Source organism: Cicer arietinum, chromosome 1, assembly GCF_000331145.2.
Source record: "Cicer arietinum cultivar CDC Frontier isolate Library 1 chromosome 1, Cicar.CDCFrontier_v2.0, whole genome shotgun sequence".
Lineage (NCBI taxonomy): Eukaryota > Viridiplantae > Streptophyta > Magnoliopsida > Fabales > Fabaceae > Cicer > Cicer arietinum.
Genome location: NC_021160.2, coordinates 27,210,310 through 27,219,967, shown reverse-complemented (window position 1 = coordinate 27,219,967; position 9,658 = coordinate 27,210,310).

The window sequence follows — 9,658 nt, the reverse complement described above, 5'->3', positions numbered from 1 at the left end:
TGGTGTCAATTCCATTGCTCTTAGCTCAGAACAACCCAATGCTCTCCAAAGTCGTTCTAGACTGTCAATGAACTGTTGTGGATCATCCGTCGCACTAGACCTAGAAAAAGTAGGGGTTTAAGCTTCACGAAGTCTGGTAAAGTAACCTCAATACCCCTCGTTACCGCAGTGGTTTGATGCTCAACTTGTCTAACCTCTTGTCGACCATTGACATTTTCATGCCTTTGATCACCCTCCCGTTGTTGTCCAATGGCAACCCCAACAAGTTGTTGCACAACCTGTTGTAATCCCTGCAAACCAGTAGCAAACTCTTCCATGGTTGGATTTATGCGCCTCCTCCTAGGTACCTCAACATCAGCATTCAAACCTCGTCCGCCAACATTAGCTCTACGCCTATTTCGAGCACGAACTGAAACACGGCCTCGTTGGCGAGCGCCTTGAGCTTGGGAAATTGACTCATCAACAATTTCCCTTATAGTAGGATTCCTAGTCTTTTGGTGGCATTCTCACATATTCAAGAACATTGATAAAAAAATTGAACAAGACGACAAGAAAATGTGAAAAAATAGTGATGATGAATTTAAACATAGATTCAGACAACAAATGAGACTCTCATAGAATGCTAATACCCCTTGTAGGTAAGTTGTGCCCAGGTAGACAATTTACTAACAATAATCTATTATCACCCTAAGTTTGCAGCTATTAGGACCTACCACCGAGCTTTGATACCAACTTTGTCACGACCTGAAAATTAAATGATGTGACCGGTGCACAAGCTATACTCCTAGCCTGTCAAGCCTAACAACTAACTTAAAAATTAAACAACTAAATCGTTCTATACCATTTAAAAAAATATATATACTTTTCCTCGAAATTTCGACAGAGTATCCCCTGTAACTTCAACATTCCCAAATTTATAAAATCCTTGTTAAATTTTCAATTCAGTCACAATTCAAAGAACGTAATCTAATTGTTTAATACACTTCCAAAAAAAACTTCTAGACTCCAAAATAGCTGCAAATTACATTAGACTCGACATATTTTACAAAAAAATGGTCCTCGATCAAAAAGGTCTACCAAAAAAAGAAATATAGTCGAGACTCAAATCTACTAACAAAGTTCTACTCAGCTGCCTGCGAATCTGAAAAAATAAACAACATAAAGGGGTAAGTCACAAAGACTTAGTGAGAAGACAACAACCACCGTCAGTTAGAAGGGAAACACAAAAAGGCACGAATCGAAATCAAAATGAACAACCTTAAAATCATCATAAAAATCAAACAAGTAACAATACAATATTTTTTTTAGAACTAAGAGGCGGCTACATCTCATTGATAGCAATTTCCTCCTAAGGGTGGCATTTCCCTTAGGGGTGACTCCATCTAACAGATAGCTCTCTCCTCTCAATCCTGCAACGCAACATCACGTATCAATTAGGGAGCTTACATCTCGTTGATAGCCCTCTCCTCCTACGAATGATATTCTCATAGGAGCGGCTCCATCTAACGGGTAACTCTCCCTAATCAAAATGAGGTAACTAGGTGCACCTAACGGAGTTAACGATATAATAATTATAACAATAATTTCTCAAACACGTATTTAAAAGCATTTCATTGTAATTCATGAAAAACATACTCAATCATATAACAATTCAATATTTAAATACTTTAACTCATACATATATCAAACTAATAACGTATTATATAACAACGATCATTAAATTAAATAATTGACGAAATCGAGATAAATTTCAAAGGTTGTGTTCCCCAAATTTTTCAATAAATACTTTAATATAGAAAACAAGTAAAATAATAATAATAACATTATAAAAAATATATGACGATGATCGTCGTCAACTCACAACTGTGGAGAATCATCTAAGTTTGCTCTCCAACAACTCTCAGAGTAGCCGACAGGGTCTTAGCTGACAAATCTGAGCATCAAAAATATTTCCAAGACTTTAGAAAAATTTATTCTAAAGTTTACCTAACTCTAGGAAACCATAAAAATCATTTAAATATACTCTAAGCACAAAATAAGATTTTTAAACTAAAACAAACTATAAAAAGAAAAATGACAAAAGATAATTGTTGACATGAAAACTATTTTAAATAGATAGTAGATTAAAAAAAATTACAATATAAAATATAACTATAGTTCTAGACTAGACTCAGCTTTGGTGCACTCCAAATTAGACCGAAGCTCAATATCTCCTCTTTGTTGGGTATACAATTGAGAGATGAGGAGATCTACCTTGTGCTTGACTTCTTGCAGAGAAATCCAGACTTCTAGTTGTTCAAGAAGAATGTCACTCACCATTGAAGCCATCTCGGATGGTGGGATTTCTTTCTTCTTGGGGGAGGAATGTGACTTTATTTTCCTGTTAGAAGATGAACCAACAACCACGGAAGAGAGTTTGAGACGCGGAGAAGGAGTGATGAACACAACTAGAGAAACGAGGACGGGAAGAGGGTTTAGAGGACATAAATGAAAAAGAACGAAGAACGTTTGAGCTATAAGTAGCAAAAAGAATCTCGCATAAAACAAAAACGTAATGATGAGGGCGTGAGAAAGCGAATAATGAGTGATGGATAAGGAGGGACACATGGTTCAGTTTTAAAGATACAAAAATAAACGGAGTGAGGTGGAGAGTTGTGATTCAAAAGAGGAAGAAAGATAAATTTTGAAAAGAATGAAAAAAAACAAAGGGAAGAAAATAAGAACAACATGGGGAAGCTAGAAGTTAAAAAATATTATAAAAAAAAATATAGAGGGAAAATTGAAAGATGAGAGTAAACAGAAGATCTAAAGGAAGAAAAGAAATAAAGAATATAACATAAAAAAATTTATCAAGACATAAACGACATAACAAAGCAAGAAATTAACTACAAACGGAATCATTAAAGACAAGAAAAGAGAAACTCAAACACAGAGGGTAAGAAGAGAAAATTTATATATAAAAAAAAACGAGGAGAGGAAGAATAATAGAGAAGAGAACAAAAAAAAAATATCATAACTTAAATTACACTTGTAACACATACAAAAATACATTACAATTGCAATATTTGTTACAAAAGGGTAAAAGAAAAACATAAAGAAAATCCTATGGTCTTTCTAAGATTGTCTAAACCAAATCTATTAATTTATATTACATATTAGGTTTGAATCACCAATTCCTAATACATAAATAAACTATGTTCCTTTATTTAACTACTTCAACACGAGTCTTCCTTATTTGAACTTTCATCTTAATCAGTGATGACAAAGTCTTTATATTAAGGAACTTACTTTCTGACTTGTCAGACGCAACCAAAGAAAATGAAATATTATAATCTTCCATTTTTCTCTAATCATGTTGGTTTGTCAGATGGGACTTTATTTAAATATAGAGTTGGATATATAGTTTTCCAAAGGTAACTCTTTTATAAAATTGTAGGTGCTCCAACCTTTCTTCTAATTAGTTTTAGATTTTCATCCAATCTCAATGATTCAAACAAAAAGAGGACAAGTCCTTCAATGCTCTTTTTCTTACTTATTCAAGGTACTTGAAGAAAGAACGACACATTGATATCCAATGGTTCACTAGTGAACCTTTGAATGCATTTTGTTAGCCTTTTTGGGTAATCCATCTTGTTGGTTGTAGTTCACATATGTAATGAATTTATGATTTCTAAACATTTTACCATTTGGGTTGAATAGTTCATGTTTTAAGAAGATTTTGAATTCTTTCTAAGAATATAGTGCAAGAAGATGATCATTTAGGTGGATAAAGACTTAATAAAGAAAACGATATAGATCTCATTTTCCTAGAGGGTTTTAGGTTAGGCAAGTTTAAAGAAAAACAATTTTTTGAAAAGAAAAAAACTTAAGAGGGAAATGGATGATTTTGAAAAACATTTGAGGGGGGAGAGGTTTAAATAGGCAGAGATGATAGATAAAAGGAAACATAGATTTTAACGAGGTTAAACAAAGAAATGCGATAAGAACGAGGACATGACAACACATACCAAGATTGAAAAGACAATACAAACTCAAGATAGGACAAAAAATAAAGCACAAACACACAAAAGGAAAACATATAAGAAAAAGACAAACAAGTGAAAAAAAGGATAATGAAGTAAAGTGCAAGATACCTGTCGAGGACAGACAGAGGTGATTTAGAAACTGATCGTTCACATGTCTTATTAGAGTTTTTTGGACTTTTTTCATCAGATGATCTTCTAACCAAATGATGAATTGTCTTGGTTCTAACTCGACATATGCAATTCTTTGTTCTAGTGCTTTGATATTGTAAATGTGAATATAAGACGATGAATCAAACACGTTAAGCACCAAAGGCAAGTATCTTCTCCTTGAGCAGCCATAAGAATGACTCAAGATCTTGTAGTTAGAGGATTTTTCAAGACGATTTTTTGAAGATTATGATATCCTCGCGAGTTTGACCAGATAGTGAGTTAATAAACTCATTTATAGTTCATAGTTCTTTTAGTTGGAGGGATTATTCAAGAGTGTTTTGGTCTTCTTGCATATCAAGTTTTCTTAAGGATATTCTTGTTTTAACCATTATACTTCTTCTTTTCTTCTTCTTCTTCTTGGTTTAAACACTAATGCTTAAGTGTTTCCTCTAACCTTTGTTCTAATTATGATATTTTACTTGTTGCCATTCATCTTTTTGAATTTGTCCTATTGGGAGAGATGTTGCACTACTGATCATTTCTTCTAAAGAGTTACTGCATATTTGAACATACATCACTACTAATCATTATATTGCTTCAATTATTTTACACCAACCATTTTGGTGCACTCATTAATAATTCTTCCTATTAATTAATAGATTCTTCTCACTTAGTAACTCACAATGCCTTACAGAGGCATGCCAACTTTTTCTAGTTTTTCGTTCAAGAGTGAGTTGCAAGAAAAAGACAAATCCAAATACAAAAAAACTTTGAAAAGAAGATGACATTGACATAAAGAAAAAGATGTTCTAAAAGAATGCTTCATCTACTTTTTTAGAAAAACAAAAATAGTCCTTTCGACCAAATTTTGACAGACCTTGTTGAAGAAGATAAATACATTTATAGTTTTTTTTTAATAAAAAAATATACTATTTCAAACTATTTACCGGCACAGATAATCACGACATTCTCGCCCTGTTCATTCATTCTCACTAACAATTGATCCAAACCCCTATATGTGAGCATTCTTATCATTCTTCTCGTTCTATTCTAGAAAAGTAAAATAAATTATTTATTTATTAAGGGCTTTTAAAAATATTAGAAAATGGATTTTGGACCAACAACTATTTACACCCCTATTTTCTACCTATGCATATTAATTTGGGCAATTATTGGTTAGACTTTTCTTTCCTACACCTGCGAATTACTCATTATACCCCTATTTCTGCCTCAGACTTGACTACTCTATGTTGGGCCTTACAGTTTTACTCTTGTACCTGTACATCTGCTATATGGGAAATTATCAGCTTTCCTTGTCTTTGATTTTGATGATTTCCATTCCTAGAATTCTCTTGATTGGCCCTAAGTCTTTCATTTCAAATTTTTTCTTCAGTTGGGTCTTTAATTTTCCTATTTCTTTCATATTTTTAGATGCTATTAGCATGTCATTCACATAAAACAGCAAAGTAAATGTATATTTCTGATGATACTTATTTATAATACACACAACTATCAAAATTACTTCTAGCATAACTTTGACTAAGCATGAATGAATCAAACCTCAAATACCATTGTCTTGATGATTGATTTAGCCCTAGAGTGATCTCTTAAGCAGGCAGACCCAGTTTTCCTTTCCTTGAGTCCTAAAGGCATCTGGTTGTTGCATTAAGATTGTTTCATTCAGATCACCATGGAGAAATGTTGTTTTTAGATCCATCTGCTCTAACTCCATGTCAAAGTGTGCTACCATGGCTAAAATTATTCTTATATAAGCATTAGGTGTGATTTCCCAAGTATTATTCTTCTCTAGTGAATTCAGCTCCTCAGTCATAGCTAAGAGCTATTTGTCTTTGTCTTTACACCTGATAGCTTCATAGTGGTTCCTAGGATCTTCATGTAAGATTTCTTTAGCATCATGTAATGCATAACTGGCCATGTCTGTATAACCATATCTTTGAGGGGGTTTTAATGTCCTTCTTTCTCTGTCCTTGATGAGGTTGTAGTCATCTAATTCTTGTTCTATTGGATTGTCATGGTCTAGACACATAACAATTTAAACAGAGTTGGTATTAGTTATGTCTTTTTGTTCTGAAACCTAGAACGTTATTGGTTTATGTTGTTCTTTCAAGTAAGGTTCTATTTACCTTTCAGCTAGTCCATCTTGTTGAGGTGTGTGTCTCACAGTCCTATGTCTGTTCACACCATGAGCTTTTAAAAACTAGTGAATTCCTCACTACAAAATTCAAGACAATTGTTTGTCCTTAGAGTTTTAATCCTTTTGACAGTCCTATTTTTAACCATAGACTTCCAATATTTAAAGGTTTTAAATGCTTCATCTTTACTTTTTAACATGTATATCCATACTTTTATACTATAGTCATCAAGAAATATAACGAAATACTTGTTACCTTCATGTGAAGCAATCTTTGCAGGGCCCCATAGATCACTGTGAACATATTCCAGAATTCCTTTTAAGCAATGTTTCCCTGTAAAGAACTTGACTCTATGCATCTTTCCATACAGACAATGCTCACAAAATTCAAATTCACCAATCTTGTCCCCACCTAGCATGCCTTGTCTGTTTAGGATATGCATTCCTCTTAGACTTACATGTCCCAACCTTTGATGCCACAAGTTGGTTTTTCTTGATGCTTGGTGTGCCACAGTTGCCATTCCTGTCACTACTTGACCATAGAGAAGATAGATGCCATGATCTCTTTTTCCCTTCATTATTACCAATGATCCTTTTATCACTTTTAGAGTTCCTTTCTCTGCTTTGTATGAACAACCAGTTTCTTCCAACATTCATAGAGAAATTAAGTTCCTTTTCAGCTCTGGAACATGTCTGACTTTTGACAAAATCTTCATAGTTCCATCTTCCAGCTTCAGCTTGATTGAGCCAATACCAACTACCTTGCAGGTTAATTTGTTACCCATTATCACCTTGCCCCCATCAGTTTCTTTGTAGTCAATGAACCAATATTTATTTGAGGTCATGTGAAATGAACACCTTGAGTCTAGAACCCAATCACCTTCCATGATTTCAGTTGAATTTTCCATAAGAATTTATGTGCTTTTATATCATTCATAGGCTATTGAAGCATTCCATAATCATAATCACTATTTGATTCTTTCTTACCTTTCTAATTTGGACATTCTTTCTTGAAATACCCATTTTTCTTGCATATGAAACACTTTATTTTAGACTTGTCCTTTTCTTTATTCTTTGATTTGTTCTTCTTTTTTTGGTAGATTTTTTATATTAATATCCTTTTTTTTTTTTTTTTAATTCTACACCAAATTGCCCTACATTAAAAATAAAATACCAAATTGCCCTACTTTTTAGACCTTTTAGAAAGTCCCATCTTGGGATTGTGACCAGGTGAAGAATTTCTTTGTAAGGCTGGTAGGAGATCGCATCATAGGGAAGCAACCGTGTAGTGAGGTAAAATTTTATATTTTATCATTTTAATAATTCAGTTATTGATTATTTAATCAATTAAAAATTAATTTAAATATTTAAAAACTCAAATGCTATTATTAAAACAAAATACATTAATAAAATAATAATAATAATAATAATAATAATAATTATAATAATAATAATAATATTAATTGCCCTACACCAAAAAAATAATCAATAACTATTTAATATATTTTATTTTATGTTATTAATATAATTTACTATTTTTAAGTATAATTATTTTATTAATTTTTATTTATTAGATCCAAAAAAAAAAATAGGAGGAAGTTGTTAACAAAACAGAATTAAGTGGTCAATTTATTTGCAAAATAGGATATAATTGTTATAATAATATAAATTTATCTATAAAATACGACGGAGTTGGCAAAATTGAAGAAAAAATTGTTGTGCAAAAATGAATAACGGAGTTGGAAAAGTAAGATAGTATTGTTAAAATAATATAACACATTATTTGTTTTAGCACATCTACTTAACCACATTTTTTCTCCTTCAATTTAACAACTTCTTCGTATTTTATAAATAAATTTATATTATTATAACAATTCTATCATATTTTGCATATAAATTAGCCACTTAATTCTATTTTGTTAACAACTTCCTCCTTTTTTTTTTCGGATCTAATAAATGAAAATTAATAAAAATAATGATAATAATTAAAATAATTATAATTAAAAATAATAAATTATATTAATAACATGAAACAAAATACATTAAATAGTTATTGATTGTTTTTTTTTTGGTATAGAGCAATTATTATTATTATTATTATTATTATTATTATTATTATTTAATAATGTATTTTATTTTATTAATAATATGTTGATTTTTTAAATATTTAAATTATATTTAATTGATTAAATAATCAATAACTGACTTATTAAAATGACCAAAATTTTTTTACCTCACTACATGGTCGCATCCCAATACGCGACCTCCTACTAAGATTATAAAGAAGTTTCTTCACCTGATCGCATGCCCATAATGTGAATTCCTAAAGAGTTTAAAAAGTAGGGCTATTTGGTATTTTACTTTCAATGTAGGGCAATTTAGTATAGAATTTTTAAAAAAGAATATTAATATAAAAAACCCGTTTTTGGTTTTTCTTCCCTGCTTTGGCCTTGACAAACAGTCCCTCGCCACTGTTTTCTTCTTTCCCATATCATTTCCTCTTTAATTCCTTGGAGATTAGTGTAGCTTGCCCTTCGTTTAATGACAAATAATCTCTATCATAAAATAGTGTATCACACATATTTTGAAAAGAGCTTGGTAGTGAATTTATCAATAGTAAGGTTTGATCCTCATCATCCAATTTTACATCAATATTTTCAAGATCTTAAACAATCTTATTAAACTCATCCATATGATCTTCAATTGACCTCCCAAATTGCATCTTGAAAGTATATACCTTTTGTTTTAGGTATAAACGATTTGTTAATGAGTTTGTCATGTATAAAGATTCTAATTTGAGCCAAATACCTATTGTAGAGGTCTCCTTTGACACTTCCTTTAAAACTTTGTCTTCAAGACTCAAGATTATAGCACTGTAAGTCTTGTTCATGATATCCCTTTTCTCTTTTTTTTTTGTAATTGTGGATGTCGTGTTTTTCTCTCCTCCCAATGCACTACTTGCAAACTGCAATCTGCCTTATATAGCCCTTCAACATTAAAAATGGACTTATGTACTAGTTGGTTACAATTGAAGAAATAGTTACTACTAATTAACTGAAAAACTAACAGCCCAAAATAGATTAGTTTGTAAGTAACCATCCTAAGTTTATCGCTAAAGTCTTCTAATTGATCACAACTTTAACGATATATATTAGTGTGAAAACTAAACTTGAGTAATCTTTATGCATGTGGAACTTCTAGAAAAGTAATCATTCTCTCTTATTCTATTTAATAATAATAATAATAATAATAATAATAATAATAATAATAATAATAATAATAATAATAATAATAATAATAATAATAATAATAATAATAATAATAATAATAA